General features: G+C 46.2%; 1 long non-coding RNA gene and 1 pseudogene across 2 annotated transcripts in view; one reads left to right on the forward strand and one right to left on the reverse strand.

Moving 5' to 3' along the window:
- Positions 1–5,543: 5,543 nt before the first annotated feature.
- LOC748330 (docking protein 1-like) lies at positions 5,544–7,150 on the reverse strand (annotated as a pseudogene).
- A 1,356-nt stretch (positions 7,151–8,506) lies between these two features.
- The window catches only part of LOC107967152 (uncharacterized), a 49,635-nt gene continuing 33,664 nt past the window's right edge, over positions 8,507–24,477 (forward strand). For both annotated transcript variants that reach the window (XR_010147274.1, XR_001707415.4), the window contains exons 1-2: positions 8,507–8,656; positions 9,340–9,463. This is a non-coding gene — a long non-coding RNA (uncharacterized LOC107967152). The remainder of the gene's footprint in view (positions 8,657–9,339; positions 9,464–24,477) is intronic.

A 24,477-nucleotide genomic window follows, 5' to 3' on the forward strand; every position in this document is an offset into this window, starting at 1 on the left:
AGGGGGGCGGGGCGGGGCGAGCTCCGAAGGGGCGGGGCCTAGGAGGCCCAGACACCGCCCCCAGCCGCCCCGACCCCCACCCCGAAGGGTCCCCGCCGCCCTCTTAGGGCTCTAGAGGTGTGGAGCTGGGATGCGCGGGACCCTATCCCCGGAGTCCCTATCCTGCCCCAATCCGGACCAGACCTTCGGTCTCTACACAGCATCCGAGGCCAGAGGGTCCCGACCCTTTTCCGGGGCCTCCCCACCTGCGGCCCCGCGGAAGGGAGGGGAGGCAGGCCTGGCGGCGCTCGTGTGAAGAAGTTAATTCAATTCGCTCTGATAACCGAGTTATTCCGATCTGGCCCCTCAGCCCCGCCCCCAGCGAGGTCCCATCCCGGCGGAGACTGCGGAGGCGGCCCAGGAAGGGGGATGGAGACCGGGAAGAGACGGAGCCTGGGATGGGGACAGGGAGGGGACGTGGATAGACAGAGGAAACAGAGACCGGGAGAGAAAGGGGCAGAAACAGTGATGGAGACAGGGACAAGAGATACAGGTACACAGAGGGAGACAAGGACGGAACATACACAGCGAAAGACAGGATGGAGCGGGGACAGGGCAGAGACAGGAGATGAGGGTAAGAGAGAGACAGGATGGAGCGGGGACAGGGCAGAGACAGGAGATGAGGTTAAGAGAGAGACAGGAGGAGACAGGGAGACAGGGGGACGAGAAAGAGAGTGAGGGAGGCATGGAGACAGAAGGGGTCGGGATGAGACATGGACGGCAACCAGGACTGCGGTGGAGAGCAGGGGAGGGATGAGACAAAACAGAGGCAGGAATCGTGAGACCGACACATATGCCCAGGGACAGTCTGAGAGAGACAGGGCCAGGGACAGCCACAAGCGCGGGAGCAGAGGCTGAGAGCGGAGAGAAAACGCCTCCGGGGAGCTTAGACACGAGGGCTGGAGCGCAGAGGGGGCCCAGGGATGATGCTGGAGGCTCTGGGGTGCGGCCTCCACGGGGCTGCGGAGAGGGAGGGTCGTGGGAGCCAGGTCCCTCTACCCTGACTTGTCCCGAGGCCCACACGACCTTGCACCTTCAGGGCCCGCCTGCCTCTCCCCCCGTTCCCTCAGCTCCATCTGCAGTATGCGACCCTCTCCTGTGACCTTGGGCTCAGGATGCGATGGATGTCAGAAAGGGAGCGTACCCCGTGACCTCTTTATTGTTCTTCAGTCTCTTACCCCTGTTCTCCAGGGCCCCCCGCTTTTTTTCTCCAGGGAAACCACCTAGACTCAGTCTGCATCTGGCCCAGACATCCCTGCACAGATTCAGTCACCAGCTCTCTCGTGCTGTGGGACAGCGGGACACATTCAGAATCCTTACCAAGAGAAGGGAACAGATAACTTTTCCGTCGCTCCTGAGCTGGGTTGGGCAGCTCGTCCACTCAACCCCCAGCCTCTTCCACCGATCTTGGCAGGTCCTGTAGATGGGGAGTCCTAGACCCATGGAGAAGCCGCGGGAAGGGCGTGTCTTTGTTTCCAGCTGAAGTCCTTGGGGGTTGATAGAAGGACTCCTGGAATTCTCCCCAAGTTTGTCAGGACAGAGGGGAGTGCGCCTCTCCTCAAGTAATCCTTCCCCCGTCATCCGTTCTGGGCTTCGCAGGAGGACTCTCTATCCCCAATCTCCGGAACCACTCCATGCCAGGGGATTTCTTCGAGTTTTCTCAAATTACCTCTTGTCAAATGTTTTTATTGTGGCAAAATACACATAACATAAAATTTACCATCTTAGCCACTTTGAGCTATAGTTCTGTGGTAGTAAATACATTCATATTTATGTATTAATACATCCATCTCCATAACTCTTTGAATCCTGTAAAATCAAAACTCTACCCGTTAAACAATACCTTCCATTTCCCCATCCTACCTGCAAACCGCCATTCCTCTTTCTGTCCCTATGATTTTGTGGTTTTTTTTTTCAGACAGTCTTTCACTCTGTCACTCAGGCTGGAGTACAGCAACGAGATCATGGTGCAGTCTTGCATTCCTTGGCTCAGGCGATCCTCCCGCCTCAGCTTCCTGAGTAGCTGGGACTACATGTGCACACCACCATGCCTAGCTAATTTTTAAATCTTCTGTAGAGATGGGGGTCTCACTATGTTGCCCAGGCTGGTCTCTGTTATTTTGACCAGGGACCTCGTATAAGTGGAATCATACAGTATTTGTCTGTTTACTTACTTATTTTTGAGATACTCTTACTCTGTCACCCAGGCTGCAGTGCAGAGGTGGGATCATAGCTCACTGCTGCCTCAACCTTCTGGGCTCAAGCAATCCTCCCACCTCAGCCTCCCAGAGTATTGGAATTACAGGTGTGAGCCTCCACACTCAGCCCAGTATTTGTCTTTTTGGCATAACTCCTTTTATATATCCCATTTCCTTATCCATCCATCCATCCGTGGACATTCGGGTTGCTTCCACATTTTAGCTGTTGTGAATAATGCTGCTGTGAACATGGGTGTACACATATCTGCCTAAGATATTTGTATCTGCTTTCAATTCTTTTCAATATATACCCAGAAGTGGAATTCCTGGATCATACGGTAATCTTTTTGTTTTTCAAGGAACTGCCACAATGTTTTCCACAGAGGCTTTTCCATTTTACATTCTCACCAGCAATGCATCCGTATTCCAATTTTGACACATCCTTGCCAACACTTGCTATTTTCTGTTTTTCTCAAATGACTTTTTAGGTCTAAACTTGTAGAGATTGAGACCTGACAGCTCAACTGCTTCAAAAAGTTCTCCCTCCTGGTGTGTGAGGTGCACCTCTCCCCCTCAATATATACTCTACAGGGAGTCCAAGGGATGTCAGAATTGGGAAATCAGATGGGGTCACTGCTCTCAGACCCTCCCATGGCTCTCCATTGCCCTCATGATCAAGTCCAAGCTCTTGCTGGCGCGCCACGTCCTCAGTGCTAGCGCTCCAGCCTGCCTCCCCCTGTTCTTGGCTTTCTTTGCAGCCATCACACACTAATCTTTTGGTTCAGAGCTGTTCTCTCTGGCTGGAATGCCCATTTCATTCCCTGCCCTCCCACACAAAACAAACAAAAACGAACAAACCCAAGCCTGGTTGACTCCTGTTTATCCATTGGGTCTCAATTGGGATATCATTGCTTCCTGGAAGCCTTCCCTGATGCTGCTAGACTAGGTTGGGCATCCCTGCCATGTCCCATAGTAGTACTTCCTCTCTTTTGGTCACTCAAATGACCTTGTTGAAGTGTTTGCAATACAGTGCAAGGTCTTAGGGCAGAACTATGTCATCTTGTTTCTCACTCACTCCCCAGCCCTACCGTGGTGCCTAGCCCATCACTCTGCATGTCATAGGTCCTCTCTTATCTGTTTGTCAAATGAATGGATTAGGCTAATCTGAAATCTTCGTGTTGGAGAATCGTGCCCTTGCTTCCAGGGAAGAAATTCTCATCCCCTGACTCCACTCTGCACTCTCTGAAGAGGGATCATCCTGCCCTCTTCATTTCCTCTCTCTCCAGGGACAGGAAACTTCTTCCCTCACGGGTCAACCTCTGCCTGGAAGAAAGTCCTTCCTCATCTGAGGAATTTGCAGGTGGCCATACCCCTTCCCCAGTGAAGCTGACCAGCACTAGGAGCAACTGAAGCTTGCATGCAGGGACAAGCAGAGATATAAGGGGAGGCAGAGTGCCAGTGCTGCCTAAGGCCCTGGCTCCAGCTGTCTCAGAGACCATGATCTAGCCCTGTCATTTTTTTTTCTTTTTTTCTTTTTTTCTTTTTTCTTTTTGAGACAGAGTCTTCCACTGTTTCCTAGGCTGGAGAGCAGTGGCGCAATCTCGGCTCACTGTAACCCCTGCCTCCTGGGTTCAAGTGATTCTCCTGCCTCAGTCTCCCGAGTAGCTGGGATTACAGGCGCCGCCACCATGCCCAACTAATTTTTGTGTTTTTAGTACAGACGGGGTTTCACCATGTTGGCCAGGCTGGTCTCGAACTCCTGGCCTTAAGTGGTCCACCCACATCAGCCTCCCAAAGTGCTGGGATTACAGGCATGAGCCACCATGCCTGGCTTAAGCCCTGCCATTTCTACAGTTTGGTCCTTGAATCAATAAATTCCCTTCTGTCTAAACTACTTTTGGTTGGGCTTCTGACACTTGCAACCAAGAGTTCTGGTCAATACAATCTTTAAAGACTTAACACATTTATAGGTAATCAAACAAATGGTAGTGGTGATTAGAAGCTTTATTGTAAGATGCTACAGGGTTAGCTGGGCAGGAACTGGCCTTTCCAGGCCGCAGGATGTGGACTTGGGGTTTCTGCTCTGCAGGCATCCATTTGCATCTGCTGATCAGCATAGGAGCTGAGAAGCATTCCAAGGAAGTGTTTTAAACCATGTCCACTACTGGGTTCAGACCTATATAGACAGGTCTCTCAGATGGCAGAGGTGAGGGAACTTTGGAAGCCAGCCTGCACATGTGTGCACGTGTGTGTGTGCATGTGTGATAGGGGTAGGCAAAGAGGCTTCCTGAGAACTCACCATCAAAGAAGAAAGAGACAGGCAGAGTGGGAAGGACTCTGCAAGGGCTTCATACCAGAACGGCTGGTGGTTGAGAGTCTGATATGGGGAGCTCATCCTGACTAAGGCCTCCACCCCCAAAATGTGTGTACTCCTGGGGGAGCTAAAAATGCTCTAGCATGAAACACTGTCACCGCAATCTTGCTGTGAAGCCTCCTTGCAGAGCAGGACAGCTTCACTTCCAAGAATGATGACAAATTCCGGAGCCTGGTTGCTGGGTTTCAACTCTGGTTCCACCATTGATGAGCTGTGTGACTTAGGGTAAGTTATTCAACCTCTCTGTGCCTCAGTTTTCTCATCTGCAAACTAGTTTTTGTTTGTTTTTTAGAGACAGGATGTCTCTCTGTTGCCCAGGCTGGAGTGCAGTGGCACGATCACTGCATCCTCGAACTCCTGGGCTCAAATGATCCTCCTGCCTCAGCCTCTCCAGTAGCTAGGACTTCAGGCACAGGCCACCATGCCCAGCTTAAATTAGTTCATTTTATGATTAGATGAATTAAAATATATAAAGTGTTGGAACAGTGCCTGGCACATTAAATAAATCAGCTATTTAACCACCACCACCACGACAACCCCTTCTCCCTCTTTTTAAATATTTTTTAATTTATTTTTAAACCCAAGCTGACTTTCATGACAATTAAAAAATTTTAAAATATATCTCTGGCAAAGAATAATGCAGGGGTAAGGATCCAGGCACAGTCCAACATCTCTCTGAGGCCTCCACACGGGCCCCTCAAACCGCACCCACTCTGACCATGCACCACTTTCCACAGACCTGGTCCCACAGCTGTCTCTTCCTTTGGGGAAGTTGGGAAGGGATGGCTTTAGGGGGATGCAGAGCCCGTCCTCAGCCCTGCCATCTGCCCCACTTCTTAGGACTTCCTGGGATTGACTGTCCTTCCCTTGACTCCCCCATCCCTCTGGTCCCCTGGTCTCACACGGCATGGCCCCTCCCACCCTCTGGCTTCTGCTGGTTCTAACCATTTTCTCTGATCCCTAGTGCCACCTCCCCATGGTCCTCCTCAGCCACTTCAGCCTAGTCCTCCTTCTCAGGTAGAGACCTCTGACTTGACCCCAGTCCTGTCAGTCCCTACTGTAGAAAGCACACAGTCCCAGCTCCCTGAGGCTCCACTCTTCTGGACCTGGCTGTACAGGGCTGAGTTGTGGCTTTTGCTGCTCCTGCCAGTTGCAGTACTAGGTTCAGGGAAGGCTGGGCCCTGGGACTTGGAAGCAGGGAGGGTCTTTGTTCTCTGGGTGGGTGGCATAGCGTAGTCATCAGTGGCAGGGTTGTAGGGGAGCTTGTAGCCCTCCTACTTCACCTGAGCTTGACATCCCACACATCTTTGGGCTCCTAAGGCAGATCATAAAGGCCCTGGGGAAGGGCTGGGGCCAGGCCCTCGGGTTCATCATAGATGGGATCCTCTTTGGGGTCCGTCAGCTTGGCCTTCAGCAACTGCTGCTGCTCATGCTCATACAAGTCCCAATAGAGAGGTTTCTTCCATTGTACTCCCTCTCCTGCCCAAGCAAGGGTGCCGTCCAAGAGGTCTGAGTATAGGGAGCCCTGGGATGGGCCTGAAGCAATGTGCAGGGAGTCTAAGGGCTCAGCATACAGGGCTGGGGGGCTTTCAAGGAGCTCTTGGGGGCCAGGTGGGGAAGAGAACTTCCCCTCTACCACCTTCCTTTCATAGGAATCAGCTCTGAGAGCATTGTGCCCCTGTCTGGCCTTTCCCTGGGCCTTCTGCCGGTGGATGGCAGTCTCATCTGCCTGGAAGATGTCATTTCCCTGTGCCGTCTGGAAAGTGAAGGTTCCAGGGCCCAAGAGGCAGCGGCGCTGGCCTCAAAAGAGAACATGACCTTGTCCCGGCCATAGCAATGCAACAGAGTGTAGGGCCAGGACAGGAGCAGCTCCGGTACCTGACTCTGGGCTCCCATGGTCAGGAGAGTCAGGCTTTCAGCCTCCACCCTCAGCACGTAGGAGGCATGCAGGCCACAGTGCTCGACCGCCTCAGTCCTCTGCACCGTTACCCAGAACTGGGATCCTTCCCAGGTGGGGCTGCACAAGGAGTTCTCCAGCATCTCCAGGGCAGAAAGCTCAGGTGGGTTATTGGTAGGTTCCAGAGTCCAGCTGCCTTTCCGAAGGGGGTTTTGGCACAGCGTCTGCAACCAGGCTGCACTGGACGGCACATCAACAGCCAGCAGGTGCTAGTGCTGTGCAGTGTCCAGGCGGAAGGCAGTGGCGCTGGGCTCAGGGAGGCTCTCCACGGCCACGGGGACCAAACTCACACACTTCGCCAGATGGATCACCTTGCAGTCCAGGCAGCACGAGCTCCCTCGGCCACTCCCAGAGCTCGACCCCTTATGGTCAAAGAACTTGAGCCGCGCTATGCCATGGGGACTGGCCGGGTAGAGCATGGCCCAGGTCTTCCTCCACCTCTTGGTCCCAAAGTGCTGACTCTGCGAAAAGAGCGGCCCTTCTGTCATAGCTCCGTCCATGGCCCCCAGCGGTTGCTTCCCCCCTTCTCCCTCTTATCAAGTGACTGAGTACTGTGGCACTGATAGATCCACACCAGACTCTGGCCAGGCTCCCTCTGATCTGTTACTCCTGAAACTTGCATATATAACCCAGACACGATGCACCACAGCATCACCTTTACCTGAAAGATTCAGAAGGCATCAGGGCCCTGCAGAGTTACCCAGCGTGATGGCTTCATTTTTGCAGATGAAGAGACCAAGGCCCAGCGAGGGATCCTATAGAAAGAGTAAAAGTAAAGCCAATGAGCATGTGTCAGAGGAGGAGTCCCCCACAGAAGGAGTGGCAGGTAAAAGGATCCTTGTGGACAGATATAGTGGGGACTGCTCTGGATCTTCTGCTTCGTTCCCTGCTCTGACATTAACTTAGTCTGTGAGCTCAGGCAGTGGAAGCGGTTGAGGAAGGACCCGTGCCCTGGAGAACTCTTTTTGCCAGTGATCATTTGGAGAGTGGTATCCTGGGGATTCCCAGGTGTCACCACTTTATTCTCACTTCTGCCAGAAACACTGATCTTAGCCTCCCCTCAGAAATCTGAGCAAGAATGTCCTGGGCTCAGAGTGTGGCCACTATGCTGGCTTCTTACTCCAGTGCACTCCTGCCAGCCCTCCTCTCCTCTGGGGGAGCACACGGAGCCACAGCTCCTCCCTAGCATCGAAATGCATCTTTGTACCCTCCAAAGTGATGTCTTCAGTGTCATCGTTATTCAATTATGATCAGAAGCTGAGCTTGATCAGACATCCAATATAACTTCGATCAAGTCATGAAACTTCTTTTTTTTTTTTTTTTTGAGACGGAGTCTCGCTCTGTCACCCAGGCTGGAGTGCAATGGCACAATCTTGGCTCACTGCAACCTCCGCCTGCTGGGCTCGAGCGATTCTTCTGCCTCAGCCTCCCGAGTAGCTGGAATTACAGGCACGTGCCATCGTGCCTAGCTAATTTTTGTATTTTTAGTAGAGACGGGGGTTTCACCATGTTGCCCAGGCTGGTCTTGAACTCCTGACCTCAGGTGATCCACCCGCCTCGGCCTCCCAAAGTGCTGTGATTACAGGCGTGAGCCACCGTGCTGGCGGGATGCTTTCTTTAAGGATTTCCCAGTCTGGTGGGCACATGGAAACTTACCTGGGGAGAGGGGGGATTTCTCTTTAGAATGTCTTAGTTGTTTTTGTAAGACAATGGTACAGAGAAGTCTTGTTGCTTCCTTTAAAAAGGGGAAAGAAAAAACAAAGTTTGACCCTACCAACGTTGCTATGCTCTGACAAGCTTATCCAGGTGATATGGTTTGGCTGTGTCCCCACCCAACTCTCATCTTGAATTATAGCTCCCATAATTCCCACGTGTTGTGGGAGAGACCCGATGGGAAGTAATTGAATCATGGGGACGAGTATTTCCTGTGCTGTTCTTGTGGTAGTGAATAAGTCTCACGAGATCTGATGGTTTTATAAATAGGAGTTCCCCGGCGCAAGCGTTCCTGTCTGCCGCAATGTAAGACGTGGTTTTGCTGCTCATGTGCCTTCCGCCATGACTGTGAGGACTCCCCAGCTATGTGGAACGGTGAGTACATTAAACCTCTTTCCTGGCCGAGTGCGGTGGCTCATGCCTGTAATCCCAGCACTTTGGGAGGCCGAAGTGGGTGGATCACCTAAGGTCAGGAGTTCCAGACCAGCCTGGCCAACATGGTGAAACCCCGTCTCTACTAAATATAAAAAAAATTAGCCGGGCATGGAGGTGCCACGCCTGTAGTCCCGGCTACTCGGGAGCCTGAGGCAGGAGAATCGCTGGAACCTAGGAGGCGAAGGTTGCAGTGAGCCGAGATCATGCCACTGCACCCCAGCCTGGGCGACAGAGTAAGACCCCATCTCAGAAGAAAAAAAAAAAAGGTTCTTTCCTTTATAAATTATCCAGTCTCGGATATGTCTTTATCAGTAGTGTGAGAACAGACTAATACACCAAGTTATTGTGCATGGGAAGGAACCTGCCAATGGGCTGCCATAATGAACAATTATGGAGTGGTCATCCAGCACCATTCTTCCCTCTTGGGAACTGTCATATCCATCTAGGTGGCTACCCAGGGACCATTGCTTTTACATAATCCTTCCCTCAGTCATAATTGGTCCAGGTGTGGACCCTTTTCAAAGATGGGTCAATAAAACCTTTCCTTACCCTTTTTTCTTATTTGAACTTAGAAACAAGTCATTCTTTTGTTTTTTGTTTGTTTCTTTGTTTTTGCTTTTTAGGAAATAGAGTCTCATGTGTCACACGGGCTGAAGTTCAGTGGCGCAATCATAGCTCATTGCAGCCTTGACTTCTTGTGTTCAAGGGATCCTCCCACCTCAGCCTCCCAAGTAGCTGGGACTATAGGTATGTGTCACCACAGCCAGCTAATTAAAAAAGATTTTTTTTCTGTAGAGTCCTACTATATTGTCCGGGCTGGTCTCAAACTTCTGGGCTGAAGTGATCCTCCCGCCTTGGTCTCCCAGTTCTCTGGGATTATAGGTGTGGACCACCATGCCTGGCCCAAGTCATTCTTTTTTGAATGGTGAAAGGCCATAAATATGAAGTTCAGGAACTGTCTGCAAGCATATTCTCCATCATGAAGAGAAGAAAGGTGCTCTGCAGTGAGGAAAGCAGAAATAAAAAGTTGAAGCAAAAGATAAGGATAATAGGATTTAAGTTCCTAGTTCCAGTTATTCCTGAGATATCCTTGCTCTTTTTGCAAATTAGTTGTTCAGCCCCTTATTGGATTTTATTACCCAACACATTCTTCTTTATGTTTAATCTGGTTCAAGTTGGATTTCTGTCACTTCCAAGCAAAAGAATCCCAATTTAAAAATCGGTACAAGGTGTAGAGTGATGCACATGGCAGAACCTAAAACATGGAACTGGCCCTGTTGATGTTGAGGGTGGGATATAGTAAGACTCCCTCCATCCTGAGTCTGGAAGTGAGCTGTTCGTTAGGTGACGACTGAAGCAGCCAGGGAAATGACTGTATGGTGTCTTTTAGAACAACCTCCCCTATCTCTGCCCCATGGTTGCAGCTTCAGAGGATTCAGTAGGAACATGGCAAAATATTGGAGCACATTGTCTACACTTGGCAACCCCAGGAAGATACTTCCAGGGAGGGACAAGCACATGACGGGCAGTATGACAATTTGTAACTCTGGTGAGGCCTCCTCTGCCTGGGGCTGGCAATCCAAGGTGGCTGCAGGAAAATAATCATGTGCTTTGCAGACTGGCTGCAGGCAGATTCCGTGCACACCCTAAAGTGAATGCATTGATTAGGAAAGGGGGACTGTCTGAAATGGGGATATCTGGGATGAGCTAGAGGAATCAGGGACCTGTGACTCTCCCAATACCCCCTTGGCACCCTGGCCCGACAGTAAGGGTCAACATTTGTTTTTCTTTTTTTGGCATCTGCCATCTGAAACCACTTCTAAGTTAGGGAAATTCCCCATCTAATAGATGCCAGATACTTGTTTTCTGAACTTCCCTCACAACCAGGTGTAGACATTTGACCTTGTCTCAGCCAGTCCCGTACATGGATCACAGACTAAGCTAAGAAATCTGTAGATAAGGAAGTGAGGATTCAGAGACCCTCAGAACTCCCTCCAGGGACAATGGGCTTGTAGTAAGACCTAGTTCTAGAGGCAGCAGGGACCCTACAGGGCTTGCTCTTGGCAGCAGGAAGGGGCAGTGGTGGCAGCATTGTCCTCCTGGAGAAAACCCTGCAGCTTAATTTAGGGCATTGTTCTGGTTTCCTGTGTGGCTCTCTATCTGGTTCTCTAGTTGTTTCTGTAATTCTCTGAGATACCTAATATCTTTTATACAGTTAATGAGTTATTTTTTTGCTTAAATAAGATGGAGTTGGTTTTGTGGCTTGTAACTAATGACTCTGACTGATATATAAATTGGTACTAGATTGACTGAAGGCATCAGACTTTCAGAGAAATAGCTGGAATCTAGGAATGGTTGTGTGGCCTGTTGGGGGACTAAAGGTAATGAAAATCCAGAGATGGGGTGGCAGTTGGTGGCAAAATAGCTCATCCGCTTATTACTAGTGGTTACCTGGAATGAAGTGTCCATTGAGAACAAAGACTTGGGGGACTGTCTGACATGAGTCTGAAGGGAATGAGGAACAAATGGATTGTGAGGTGGTGTGGACAACTTAAAGCGAGAATGAAAACATCAGACTCAAAGTTTGCTCTCACTCTATCCTGTGTGAGAACTAGAGCATTGTTTGGAAGAGGAACATACTGGGGTGGTTATGTATGGGAGAATTTGGATGGCTGAGAGCTCTGAGCTTCTATGAACTAGGGCTAGGTTGGATACCACCTAAGGGAAAATCCAAAATGACAAAGGTATAAACAAAATAATAGATTCTTTCTTCTTCACTAAAAATAAATCTGTGGGTAGGGAGTCCAGTGCTGGTGTGGCTACTCCATGGGCCTCCTACTCCTTCCTTCTTTTTGTTTTCTCTTCCTAGAGTGTGGTTTCTATCCTCAAGCTCACCTAATGTTCTAAGATAGCTGTTGGAGTTCTAAGCATCACATCCACATTCTAGGAAGCCAGAATGAAGAAGAAAGTAAGCAAAAAGTACATCTCTCAGTGAGACATCTCCCTGTAAGGAACCTTCTTAGAGGCTCTGTGCAGCACTTCTGTTTACTTCGTATTTGCCTGAATTTAGTTGTATGAGCACATCAAACTGAAAGGGAGACTAGAAAAAGGAGTGATTTTTAACTGGGCACATTAGTATCCCAAATGAAATAGGGTCTTCATTGCTGAGGAATAAGGAGAGAATCGATATCAGGCAGGGATGTTACCCATTGCTGCATAACAATTACCCCACAACTTAGTAGTGGAAAACAATACACATTTATTGTGTAATAGTTTCTGTGCATCAGGAATTTAGGAACAGCTTACCTGAGTCCCCTGCTTCAGGGTCTCTTCCAAGGCTACAATCAAGGTGTCAGATCTGCAGTCTCAAATGAGGGCTTGGCTAAGGCCAGGTCTGCTTCTAAGCTCACGCACATGGCTCTTTTTAGGGCTCAGTGCCTCAAGAGCAATTGGACTGAAGGGCTCTGTTTCTTATCAGATGTTGGCCAGAGGTCACCCTCACTTTCTTGCACTGTGGGCCTCCCCATCAGGACAAGCATGTTAGAAGGGTCAGAGGGAATGTCAGCAAGACAGAAGGCAGCCTTTTGTAACCTAATCTTGGAAATCACATCCCGTCATTTTTGCCATATTCTGCTCCTTAGAAGTAAATTACTAGCCAGGTGCAGCGGCTCACATCTATAATCCCAGCACTTTGGGAAGCTGAGGCAGGAGGATCACTTCAGCTCAGGAGTTTGAGGTCCTGAGCAACATAGCAAGACATCATCTCAACAGAAAGTATAAAAAGTAGCCAGCCATGGTGGCATGCACCTGTAGTCCTAGCTACGCAGGAGGCTGGGGCAGGAGGATCGCTTGAGCCCAGTAGTTCCAGGCTGCTAGTGAGCTATGATCACAGTATTGCAACCCAGCCTGGGTGCACTTACCAAAGAGTCTGGATTCCATGTGTCCGTTCTAATAGCTGGGGGTAGTCCTAATAACTTTTATTTATTTATTTATTTATTTATTTATTTATTTAGAGACAGAGTCTCAGTCTGTCACTCAGGCTGGAGTGCAGTGGCACGATCTAGGCTCACTGCAACCTCTGCCTCCCAGGTTCAAGTGATTTTCTTGCCTCAGCCTCCCAGGTAGTAGCTGGGATTACAGGCGTGCACCACCACGCCCGGCTAATTTTTTTTTGTATTTTTAGTAGAGATGGCGTTTCACCATGTTGACCGGGTTTGTCTCGAATTCCTGGCATCAAGAGATCCACTCACCTTGGTCTCCCAAAGTGCTGGGATTACAGGCGTGAACCGCCACACCCGGCCTTATGACTTTTTAAAAAAGGATGAGTTAATTGTTTTCTAGAGCCTATAATAACATTATTTACTTTATCACATATCCATCCACCTATTCTTCTGCCAATCCACTGTATTTTTTGAATGCATTTCAGAGTAAGTTTCAGACATCCATATGCTTGACCTCTAAATACTTCAGTGTGTATATTATTATGTTGAAAAATTGTTGGTTTTAAGAAAGTGTTAGACCTTTTCCCAAAGGGTTGTGCCATTTTACACTTCCACCAATAATGTATGTGAATTCTTGTTTCATATCCTCTTGAACATTAAATAGTGTCAGTATTTTTAATTTTATTCATTCTGATGGATATATAGTGGATTTAATTGCTTTTTCAGTTGGTTGACTGAAACCTGGATTCCATGATGAAGTTAAATGAAATTGAGATGCCAAGAATCCTTTGGTAAAATGTGGAAAAGAGAATCCAAAGAATTAGGGAGACGGGAATTTGGTGTGGGTTTATAAGTGTGACTCATTCACTCCTAGCTCTGTCCCCTAGGAGGGCCTGGGGACATTCTCTTCACCAAGGCATTGAGAAATATATTTGTGAGAGTGATGATATCTTCAGAAAGTACTGTAATAACCAGTTTCTGTAGGTTGGAGATATTGGGGGAAGACACTACAGATGAAACAGCCTCCCTGATTTCTTTTTTTTCTTTTCTTTTTTTTTTTTTTTTGAGATGGAGTCTTGCTCTGTTGCCCAGGCTAGAGTGCAGCAGCGTGATCTCGGCTCACTGCCAGCTCCTCCTCCCGAGTTCACACCATTCTTCTGCCTCAGCCTCCCGAGTAGCTGGGACTACAGGTGCCCGCCACCATGCCTGGCTAATTTTTTGTATTTTTAGTAGAGATGGGGTTTCACCATGTTAGCCAGGATGGTCTCGATCTCCTTAACCTCGTGATTCACCTGCCTCGGCCTCCCAAAGTGCTGGGATTACAGGCGTGAGCCACGCGCCTGGCTTTTTTTTTTGTTTTTTTGAGACAGGATCTTGCTCTGTTGTCCCGGCTGGAGTGCAGTGGCATGATCATGGCTTATTGCAACCTCCACCTCCCGGGCTCAAGTGATTCTCCCACCTCAGCCTCCCAAGTAGTTGGGACTTCAGGTGCATGCCACCATGCCCAGCTAATTAAAAATATATATATTTTTTAGAGACAGGGTCTTGCTATGTTGCCCAGGCTTGCCTTGAGCTTCTGCGTTTAAGCCACCTTCCCACCTTGGCCTCCCAAAGTGCCAAGATTGCAGGCATGAGCTACCGCTCACCATGTAGGCACCCTCATTTCCACCAGCATGATGGAACCCTAGGGTTGTGAGGGTGGGGTGGGGTACTTCACTGCCAGGGGCAAGCTGGGTGTGGTTACTCTGATTGCCAGCTGCTCTGAGTGGTCTGACCTGCAGAGATCTTTGCTGGTTGATCATTTTGAGATCACTGAGTCCCTAGGATTAAAGAATGTAAGCAGTTCACTAAGATTCTAACTGATCTGTAAAACCCAAAACCCTCTGGAACTGGTGAAAAGGGGACCCACTTAAGACAATAGGATGGGGAATAATGGAGTTATGATCTCTCACTGAATTTCCTGTCCTGGGTTAGTTCACAGACTTACAGCCCCATGAATGGGGTGAAGGCAAGTTTACTTAAGCAAGATTTAGAAATACCTCCTTATATATTTCTTTCTTTCTTTTCTTTCTTTCTTTCTTTTTTTTTTTTTTTTTTTTTTTTATACAGAGTCTCACTCTGTCACCCAGGCTGGAGTGCAGTGGCATGATTCTGGCTCACTGCAACCTCCACCTCCCGGGTTCAAGCAATTGTCTTGCCTCGGCCTCCTGAGTAGCTGGGATTACAAGTGCCCATCACCACGCCCGGCTAATTTTTGTGTTTTTAGTAGAGACAGGGCTTCATCATGTTGGCCAGGCTGGTCTAGAAATCCTGACCTCAAATGATCTGCCTGCCTCGGCCTCCCAAAGTGCTGGGATTGCAGGTATGAGCCACAGTGCCCTGCCTCCCTTTGTATTCCTTATAGGGTCCCCCAGAAAGGCCTGTGGTCATTTTCCAGGATAGCTATTGTAGGTTTAATTGTGTCTCCTCCAAAAGATATGTTGAAGTTCTGGTCCCCAGTACCTGTGAAATAGGTGACCTTATTTTGAAATACTTTATTTGCAATCAGGTTAAGGTGAGGTCATCCTGGTTTAGCCCTAATCCATTGACGGTCTCCTTAGAAGAAGCTTTTTTTCTTTTCTTTTCTTTCTTTTTTTAACCTTATAAAAAAGGAGAAATTTGGACACAGAGGGAACACCATGTGAAGATGGAGAATAAATTTCCGTGGTTTCAGGCTACCTTGTGTATAGTATTTTGTTATGGCAGCCCTAGGAAACGGATCCAGTAACTGTGACCTTGGGAGTGTTGGACATTGGCTCTAATGCTAATCTTTGGAGTTGTAGTTGGCACAGTGATTAATGAATCACTCAGAGTGAATGAAGGCTTATGGAGTCAAGTGATAAATTGACTTTTGATTTTTTTTCTGAGAGAGGGTCTTGCTATGTTGCCCAGGGTGGAGTGCAGTGGCATGATCATAACCCACTACAGCCTCAAACTCCTGTACTGAAGCCATCCTCTTGCCTCAGCCTCCTGATTAGCTGAAACTACAGGCGTGTGCCACCATGGCTAGCTACCTTTTTTTTTTTCTTTTTAAATTTTTGTAAAGACAGGGCTCTCACCATGTTGCCTAGGCTGGTCTCGAACTCTTGGGCTCAAGTGATCCTCCTGCCTTGGCCTCCCAAAGTGCTAGGATTACAGGTGTGAGCCACTGTGCCTGGCTGCAACTTTTGATTTCAGTCTACCTTACTATCACCCCAGTTCTTAAACCCATTTTCCCATCATTTCTTTAGTTCCCGAGTGTATAGTTAGACTAGATACATTCAGCAAATGGCAGAATCCCCGTGTTTCTCCAGTCCATGGAATATGTGGTTGAAAGGGTCGAGCAAAAGCACTAAACCTTCCTCCCTATTTAAATTATAAACAAACAGCAATAATGCCTTGCTGGGGGAAATGCGAGATTAGTGCAACCATCAAAGATCTGAAAATTTAGAGGTGAAAATTCTTGTTACTTATCCATTTAATTTACCTGTTTGGCTCACGAAGAAGTCAGAAGGGCCTTTGAGAATGACGGTGGATGATTGAAAGTTTAAGACAGGTGATGACTCCAGTTGCATTGCTCTTGCAGATGTGGTTTCTCCACTAGAGCAAATCAACAGCGCCTCTCCCACCTGCGATGAAGTTATTAACTTGCAAATGTTTTTTCCCTATTTCAATAAGCAAAGAAGACCAGAGGTAATTTTGTTTATCCTGGCAGGGGCAGAAGTACATTTTCACTATTTTGCTTCAAGAACTATGTCAGCTCTCTGCCTCTGTGCCACAATTTAGTACACAGGGACTTTGATAATCTTAAAGTCCCACAACACGTTACACTGGCGAACTACGATTATGATAAAGTGCTGATAAATCCTAAATAGCAGAAAGTACTCAGTACCCTGGATGCCTTAGTGAGTTGTTGTCGTCAGCGTTTTGGATTTAAGCCATTCTAGTAGGTGCATAGTGATATCTCATTTATTGTTTTAATTTGCAATTCCCTGATGACATAATGTTGAGCATCTTTCATGTATTTATTTGCTGTCTGCACATATCCTTTGGTGAGGTGTCTGTTCCTATCTTTTGCTAATTTTTAAATCGGGTGATTGTTTCTTTATTGTCAAGTTTGAAAAGTTCTTGTATATTTTGGACACCAGTCCTTTATATGTGTTTTACAAAGATTTTATCCCAGTTCGTGGTTTGTCTTCATTCTCTCAAAAGCATCTTTTGCAGAATAGAAGCTTTTAATTTTAGTAAAGTCTAACATATGTTTCTTCTTTCATGAATTCTGCTTTTGGTGTTGTATTAAAAAAAATCACCGTCTTCATTTATATAGTAGTAAGTAAACTTTAAGAATAGTAAAATAAATAAGTACATAGAAAATCGTCACCAAACCCAAGGTCATCTAGATTTTGTCTTATGTTATCTTCTAGGAGTTTTATAGTTTTGCATTCAATTTTTTTTTTTTTTTTTTTTTTTGAGACGGAGTCTTGCCTTGTCTCCAGGCTGGGGTGCAGTGGCGCGATCTCAGCTCACTGCAACCTTTGCCTACCAGGTTCAAGCAATTCTGCCTCAGCCATCTGAGTAGCTGGGACTACAGTTGCACACCGCCACACCCAGCTAATTTTTGTATTTTGAGTAGAGATGGGGTTTCATCGTATTGGCCAGGGTGGTCTTGATTTCCTGACTTCGTGATCCTCCCGCCTCGGCCTCCCAAAGTGCTGGGATTACAGGCATGAGCCACTACGCCCAGCTAATTTTGTATTTTTAGTAGAGACGGGGTTTCTCCATGTTGGTCAGGCTGGTCTCGAACTCCCAACCTCAGGTGATCCGCCCGCCTCGGCCTCCCAAAGTGCTGGGATTGCAGGCATGAGCTACCACGCCCAGTGTCCCATTTTTTTAAATTGTTATTAAAAATTTTTTTTAATTGTTATTTTAAAAAAATTTTAAATTGTTATTTAAAAAAATTTTTTTAAATTTTTTTTAAATTTTTAATAAAATAGAGATGGGGGTCTCACTATGTTGCCCAGGCTGGTATTAAACTCCTGGGCTCAAGTGATCCTACTGCCTCAGCCTCCCAAATTGTTAGGATTACAGGTGTGTGCCACCATGCCCGGCCCAGAGTCCCATTCTCTTGAATCACTTTTTAATCTCTAGGATGTTGTTGCTCATGCTTTTTTTTTTCTTTTTTTTTTTTTCTTTTGAGACAAGGTCTCACTCTATCACCCAGGCTGGAGTGCAGTGGCGTGATCTCTGCTCACTACAACCTCCGCCTCCTGGGCTCAAGCAATTCTCCTGCCTCAGCCTCCTGACTAGCTGGGATTACAGGCACACACCACAATGCTCAGCTAATTTTTTTTATATTTTTAGTAGAGACGGGGTTTCACCATGTTGGCCAGGCTGGTCTCGAACTCTTGACCTCAGGTGATCCACCTGCCTCACCTTCCCAAAGTGCTGGGATTACAGGCATGAGCCACTGTACCTAGCCGTACTTATTAAAACACAATATCCTACTTCATACTTTCAAGACTATTGGTGATACTCTTGAAAAAGAGAGATCCACTATTAACAGTGAGATTTTCTTCCAAACAACTAATACTCATTCTACAAGTTCTGATAGTGGCACTTTCTTGAATTTATCAGAAGGTATGTGTGAAAACTTTCTAGACAATAACCAACACTCATTCTTTCCTCAAATGGTCCTTAAGTGGACTAAAATGCTCAGGAGTGGCAGTTATCCAGCCATGCCACCAGGAATAACAATCCCATGTAGGCGTGGCAGTGGCATCTCTACCACGGCCACTCCCTGGTTGACGGTGATTCTGATGGTTCTCAATTTCAGATGTTCAGATTTCAGTTTTGATAACACATGTATCTTGACATCCATGAAACAGTAGTAGTATACCAATTTTATCAAAATTTAGTTGCACTTTATGTCTTAATCAGGTATGTATCATATACTGACCATGATTATTTTAACTTCTTTATACCAATTTTTGCTTTTCCTGGAATTCATAGTTGTCTTTTTAAAAATTTGCTTTGTTTTCTAAGTTGCTATCATTATCACTCTTCTAGGGAATTGTAAACCCTTAGAGATACTCTTTTCCACACAGTCAGACATATTAGGTCTTCTATCAATCCCATTATTTTTTTCCTGGAGACTTCTCTTCTGGAGCTTTCTGAGGTCGGCTGGATTATTATTCCCAGTTCTTCACTTCCTCTCTGTTACAGAATAGAATGATACGCCCATGCTTTTTGCCATGAACTTTGCAGTATCTCCCACTAGAGTCGGGGGAGTATATTTCCCTGCCCCACTGATGGTGAGCATGGCCCTATGACTTGCTTTGGCCCAAGAATGGTAATAGACATGAGAGGAGCAGAGGATTAAAATGTGACTGTGTAACCTGGCTTCCTTCTTGAGCTTCTGCAGTTCACCCTGACAAGTACAAGGCCTGGGTAGATGTTGGTTCAAGGAGAATGAGAAAACATGGGGAAAAGACCTTAACAGGAACCTCATTCTAGAGCCAAGCCCAGCTAGGTCCAGCTGTATTGACTGAACCCTCATCAGAATGCATAGTCATGAACATGAATCATCTTTGTTGTTGTAAGCCACCGAGATCTTGAGGTTTCCTTTTACTACATAGAAAACACTGACCAACTGATATGGTTTGGCTCTGTGTCCCTACCCAAATCTCATCTGTAATCCCCAGGTGTCAAGGGAGGGAAGCAATTGGATTATGGGGGCGGTTTTCCCCCATGCTGTTCTCATGATAGTGAGTGAGTCTCATGAGATCCGATGGTTTTATAAGTAGAATTTTCCTGTGCCCACCCTCACTCCCTCCTGCTGCCTTATGAAGAAGGTGCCTTGCTTCCCCTTGACCTTCTGCCATGATTGTAAGTTTCCTGAGGCCTTCCAGCCCTGTGGAACTGTAAGTCAATTAAACCTCTTTCCTTTATAAATTACCAAGTCTCGGGTATTTCTTTATAGCAGTGTGAAAATGGACTAATAACACCGGTATACCTTCTGCCTTCCTGCACCAATCTGGACTAGCAGTTGCTCTGCAGAGCTGTTGTTCTGGGATATCTCTTTGCTTATCTCTTGGGTTGGGTCCCCCATTTACTGAATTCTGTGACTTTCTTCTTCTCAGTTTATTTCCTTGTTTTGATGAAGCCCATCTTCAAATAGCTTCCTGAGAATGGGTGCAATGGTAGGAGTATTTTTTGAGATCCCAAATATCTAAACATGTTCACTGTATTATCACATTTGATTCATAATTTGGCTAGATGTGGATTTCTAGGTTGAAAGTAATTTTCTCTCAGAATTTTGAAGGCATTCCTATGTTGCCTTTCAACTTGCTTGTTGTTTTTAAGGAATGCATTATGATTTCCTATTTGCATGTGATTTCTTGATATGGTTTGGCTCTGTTTCCCCACCCAAATCTCATCTCAAATTGTAATCCCCACGTGTCAATGGAGGGTCCAGGTGAAGGTAATTGGATCATGGGGGTGGTTTCCCCCTTGCTGGTCTTGTGATAATGAGTGAGTTCTCAGGAGATCTGGTGGATTTGTAAGTGGTTGGTGATTTCTCCTGTGTTCATTCTCTTTCCTGCTGCCTTGTGAAGAAGGTGCATGTTTCGCCTTCCCCTTCTGCCACGATTGTAAGTTTCTTGAGGCCCCCCAGCCATGTGGAACTGTGAGTCAATTCAACCTCTTTCCTTTATAAATTACCCAGTCTTGGGTAATTCTTTATAGCAGTGTGAAAACCAACTAATACACTTATTTTTCCTTTGGAAGTTTTTAGAATCTTCTTTATGTCCTGAGTATTCTGATATTTACTGATGATATGGCTGGCTCAGAATCTATTTTCAACCACTGGGCATTCAGTGGATCTGAAAACTGATGTCTGTTAGTGATGAAAACATTTCTTGTGCTATTTATTTGATAATATTCCCTCGCTCAATCTCTTCTTTTTGAAGCGCCTATCATGTGGATGTTGGGCATCCTTAATTATTTTTCTAATTGTATCTGTTCTCTTACAATTTTCTGTTTATTTTGGTTCTACGTCTTGGGAGATTTTCTTAAGTTTATCTTCTAATTGTTTTTTTTTTTTTTTTTGAGATGGAGTCTCACCCTGTCACCAGGCTGAAGTGCAGTGGCGAGATCTCGGCTCACTGCAACCTCCGCCTCCCGGGTTCAAGTGATTTTCCTGCCTCAGCCTCCCCAGTAGCTGGGACTACAGGCGTGCTCCACCACACCCAGCTAATTTTTGTATTTTTAGTAGAGACGGGGTTTCACCATGTTGGCCAGGATGGTCTCCATCTCTTGACCTTGTGATCTGCCCGCCTCAGCCTCCCAAAGTGCTGGGATTACAGGCATGAGTCACTGCATCCAGCCCTAGTTGTTTTAATGGATTAAAAAAATTTAGCTAACATGTCTTAAAATTCTAAAAGTTATTCAATTCTGTTAGTGTTCCTTTCTTTTTCTTTTTTTTTTTTTTTAAAGGCATATTGGCCAGGTGCAGTGGCTCACGCCTGTAATCCCAGCACTTTGGGAGGCCAAGGTGGGCAGATTGCTTGAGGTCAGGAGTTCGAGACTAGCCCGGCCAACATGGCGAAACCCCATCTCTACTAAAAATACAAAAATTAGCTGAGCGTGGTGGCACATGCCTGTAATCCCAGCTACTCGGGAAACTGAGGCAGGAGAATTGCTTGTATCCAGGAGGTGGATACAAGCAGTGAGCCGAGATCATGCCACTGCACTCCAGCCTGGGCGACAGAGCTAGACTCTGTCAAAAAAATAAAAATAAAAAAATAAGGCATATTGTTTTTTTTTGACGGTCGTATTGTTTTTTCTTTTCTCTCTCAATAGTATAGATTTCGGGGGAAGGTTTCCTGTGTTGTTTCTGCTTCCTGTTAGTTTTCTTTTTCCTGGTTATATTTTTGGTCTTTCATGTTCAACCTTTCCTTACATGTCTGGTGACTTTCTTTTCCTTTCTTATTTAAGAGTGTGGTACCACAAAGTTTCTTGGAAGCTGTGTGTGTGTGTGCCAAGTTTGTGAAATGTAGTGTTACTGTATGGTGATGGGATAGGGACTCAGCCATTTTGCTGGAGGATGTAAAATGTCCTATCTATAGCCTTTTTCTCTAGGATCATTCAGTGTCTTCAGTGACAAATTTTCAGTATTCTGCCCAGGAAGGAAATATGCCTGGCTGCCACTGTGCTTGGAGCTTGTGCCAGAAGGGCTAGGGTGTTACAGTAGGCTTGTTTTCAATTGTGTTTTTTGGCACAGCTCTTGCCTTTTGCTGTTCCTGGGTCCTGAGCCTGGAGGCTTTCAGGGTAGATTCATCCACAGGCTAAAGCTTCAGACTCCTGTCCCTGTGGGGAAGGCGTAATCAGCTGACCAGAATGGAGGAAGAGACATGGAAATCTTACTGCATTTTAAAAATAAATGTTCCGGTCAGGTGTGCTGGCTCACGCCTGTAATCCCAGAACTTTGGGAGGCCGAGGCAGGTGACTTACTTGGGGCCAGGAGCTTGAGACCAGCCTGGCCAACATGGTGAAACCCCATCTCTACCAAAAATACAAAAATTAGCCGGGCGTGGTGGCATGTGCCTACTCCAGATGGTGAGGCAGGAGAATCTCTTGAACCCAGGAGGCGGAAATTGCAGTGAGCTGAGATTGCACCACTGCACTCCAGGCTGGGCAAAAGAGTGAGACCTTGTCTCAAAAAAAAAAAACAAAAAAAAAAAACGTTCAATCCTTGCCCCTATTTTCAGCCCCATGTTGCATCCCACATTCTCAGAGCACCTGGTGCTTTGCATTCCTGAACTCTTCTGGGGTTCTGTGTTATGAACTTGATTCTTTCTTTCTGACATCCCCTCTGTAGCTTTCTTAGTTCTCCTGACTTCTCTATTCATTTTTCATATTTTCCATTTTTAAGAGTATGGAAGAGTATTAGAAAAGACAGCTTATAATTTCACTGACTAGATAATCTCCAATTAAATTACATGCACTGGCCAGATGATTAAAAAGAAATAAAGTAATAAAAAGTTTAAATGAAAAGTGAGAAGTATTCCTTCCCCGTTTCTTCCCCTAGTCCCTCTCTCAAAAGGAAATATTTGTGAACATTTCCTTGTTCACAATTTCCTTGTTTAATTTCTTTTTTGTGTTTTTGAGACAGGATGTTTGCTCTGTCACCCAGGCTGGAGTGCAGTGGTGCTATCACAGCTCACCACGGCCTCGACCTCCTGGGCTTAAGCAATCCTCTCACCTCAGCCTCCTGAGTAGCTGGGACAATAGGCGCCAGCCACCACGCCCAGCTAATTTTTGTATTTTTAGTAGAGACGGGTTTTCACCATGTTGCCCTGGCTGATCTCAAACTCCTGGGCACAAGGGATCTGCCTGCCTGGTCCTACCATACTGCTGTGAATACAGGCATGAGCCACTACACCTGACCCTTGTTTAATTTCTTCTAGAAATTAAAGAAAAAAACCACCCTGTATCTATGTGTTTGTGCAGGTGCACATACACAAAAAGGATAAAGCTATACAGCTATATAGATGAGATTTTTTTAAAAATCAGGGTCTCACTTTGTCACCCAGGCTGGAGTACAGGGGCACAGTTTCAGCTCACTACAGCCTCGACCTCCCGGGTTCAAGTGATCTTCCCGCCTTAGCCCCCCAAGTAGCTGACACTACAGGTGCACTACCATGCCCGGCTAATTTTTGTGTTTTTGTAGAGATGGGGCTTCCCTATGTTGCCCAGGCTGGTCTTGAACTCCTGAGCTCAAGTGATCCGCCCACTTTGGCCTCCCAAAATGCTAGGATTACAGGCATTAGCCAGCACCTGGCCTTAGATAAGACTTTTAATAATATTCCTGGGGCTATTTCACTATTGGCACATGCAGATTCATCTTGTTCTCTTTTATTGGCTACATCATACCATGTTGAAATGGACGTGCTGGTTTTGAAACAATATCTTGAGAGCGCTGGGAAAACTGCAGTTTAAAAGATTCCCTTTAGTAAATTCTTTTTGTAGAACAAATAATTATTTGGGGGTAATGAATACTTACTCATTAGTTTTTCAGGTTTGGACACTTGTATTTTAATACATCAAGCTTTCTTAAAGTGATCCCATCTATAAATGACAGATGACTACATATATAATTACATGGGTGTTAGGTGAGATTCTCAGTGAGGAAGTGAGAAGAACTTGAGAATCTTTTAGTTTCAAGAAACAGAAGCTGTACCTGAAGGGATATTCCAGCTAAAGGAAAAAGAAAAGTTAATTTTAGGGATACTCTGTTGTTTTGCAGGCCCTAACGGCAGATAGGTTTTAGGGAAAACCGGGACCAGGGACCCAGACACCATTGGTATTCTCTGATGTTGCTGTAAACATTCATGTGCAGGTTTTTGTGTGGACATAAGTTTTCAACATATTTGGGTAAAACACCAAGGAGCAGAACTGAAGGATCATACAGTAAAAAGTATGTTTAGTTTTGTAAACAACCACCAACTGTCTTCCAAAGCTGCTGCATTATTTTACTTTATTATATTATATTTATAATATAATAATACTTATATAAGTATTATATATAAGTATATAATAATAATTAATATAAATATAATATTTATATTATAAATATTATAATACTTTAACTCTGCTCCTGCCTGCACTTTGCTCCACTGGACTCTGCTCTTTTTCCCCCAGCAGGTAAGTTTCCTCCACTATTCTGACCCTTGGAGTAGACAACTTGGTTATGGACAGCTCCAGACCTGTACATCCTAGTTAGGCACTCTAAACAGAGATTTG

The sequence above is a fragment of the Pan troglodytes genome, chromosome 9 (genome assembly GCF_028858775.2).
Source record: "Pan troglodytes isolate AG18354 chromosome 9, NHGRI_mPanTro3-v2.0_pri, whole genome shotgun sequence".
NCBI lineage: Eukaryota > Metazoa > Chordata > Mammalia > Primates > Hominidae > Pan > Pan troglodytes.